This window comes from Octopus bimaculoides, chromosome 22, assembly GCF_001194135.2.
Source record: "Octopus bimaculoides isolate UCB-OBI-ISO-001 chromosome 22, ASM119413v2, whole genome shotgun sequence".
Taxonomy (NCBI): domain Eukaryota; kingdom Metazoa; phylum Mollusca; class Cephalopoda; order Octopoda; family Octopodidae; genus Octopus; species Octopus bimaculoides.
In genome coordinates, this window is record NC_069002.1 from 13,339,980 (window position 1) to 13,341,865 (window position 1,886).

A 1,886-nucleotide genomic window follows, 5' to 3' on the forward strand; every position below is an offset into this window, starting at 1 on the left:
ATATATATATATATATATATATATATATATATATAAAGACACACATTTATGTGTGTGTGTGTGTGTGTGTGTGTATATAATTATATTTACATACACACACACACAAACACACTTACATATGCATGTATATATGCGACCGGCTTCCTTCAGTTTCCGTCTACCAAATTTCACTCAAAAGGTTCTATAGTAGAAGACACATCTCCAAGGGGCTAAACCCGGAGCCCTGTGGTGGGGAGGCAAACATCTTACCACATAGCCATTGGAGAGAACGGTCAGATTACCCCCTCCTCCCGTGGGAAGTGTACGAAACTGCATAATTGTCACCACACGTTAGTCTCCCTCCTTTACTCAATTCAGGAAGTCATTCGCCATTCAGTTATTTCTTTCGTTACCTAAAAGAATAAGAACAAGAATATTGGCATTATCTCTCCGTCACAATAAATATTAAGTTGCGCTCGATTTTTCCTTTAAAACGAAAATATTTCATCTCGGGACTCCGACGGAAAAAAGAAACATTTTATGACAATTCGTCCAAGGGGGGTAACTCTAATATTTTGAATAAATTTGGAAGATTTACGTCCCTTTTGCGTTTTTTTTGTTTTTGTTTTTCGGTTCTCGTTTTCTTTTAAAACTGTTTCATTTGTTTCAGTGATTGCGTTGGGTGCTGCTTTCAAGGGTTTATAGGCAGTTATATCGATCCTAGAATTTATACAGCTGCGCTTATTTCTTCCACATCAAGAAACTAAAGGGCAGACCTGACCCAGATCTTTTGTTTAGTGTCAAAATATTTAACATCATTGTTATCATCATCATCATCATTTAACACCCGCTTTCCATGCTAGCATGGGTTGGACGATTTGACTGGGGACTGGAAGGCCAGATGGCCACACCAGACTCCAATCTGATCCAGACTCCAATCTGATCCAGACTCCAATCTGATCTGGCAGAGTTTCTACAGCTAACATATTTAACATTAAAAAGTTAACAAAACCATCAGAAAAATAAAACCATATTAGATATTGACTAATGTTATTTTAATTATTTCTTTTATTAGAGGGGATAACTCAGTCTATTTCAATCTTATTTGACCTCATCAGTGATGCATAGATTTCACTGTAATTACAAAAACAATTAAGTAAATTCATGATACCAAACACTAGTTGAGGTAAATAAATAGAATTGTTTAAAAAATTACTCAGAATCGACCTCAAGGGATAAAAATCAATAGTTGTCACTCCTTTCCTGTTTTATCTTAGCTTTGTGACTGAGTTATTGAATAGACAGTCTCACCTCTTAAGAATCACCCATATTTCACTGAAATTATTTTGCCAAAGATTTTTAAAGCCAAATTCAGTGTTGCTTTCACTAGTTGCTCTCAATCTGTTTGAGTTTGTTGTACAGGAGATTAAGTTACCATATTACTGGCACATACAATGAAAGTAAACAAAGTTTGTTTTAGAAACGTTGAGATGTATTGAAAGATACAGAAATAATTTTTTTTATTCTCAATCGTGTGATAATCCTAATAAATAGCGTGATCAGGATAAATTATCCATACATTGCAGAAAAATATGTTACCGGCCAGGCTGGTCGGTAACGTATTTTTCGAGAATGTATGGACAATTTATCCTGATTACGCTATTTGTTAGCATTATCACATGTTTGAGAATAAAAAAAAATTATTTCTTTTTCTTTCATTACAAGAACATATTTAGAAAAGGGGGTAAGAAACTATTGTTTAGCTTGTTTTATTAATCATATTTATGTGTAAACAAAATTATGAATGGTAAGTTCTTCAATTTTTCAAAACACTCAAACATTAATGATGTTCTGAAGCCGTTAGCATTCAAAGTAATCTTTGTCAAAAGTAATGCTTATTTATTCAC

The 1,886-nt window shown here is 33.8% G+C and overlaps 1 protein-coding gene across 1 annotated transcript in view; it reads left to right on the forward strand.

Annotated features, from left to right (window-relative positions):
- LOC106878023 (dual specificity protein kinase splA) overlaps positions 1 to 1,886 on the forward strand; it is an 89,412-nt gene that overhangs the window by 55,832 nt on the left and 31,694 nt on the right. The window lies entirely within an intron of this gene.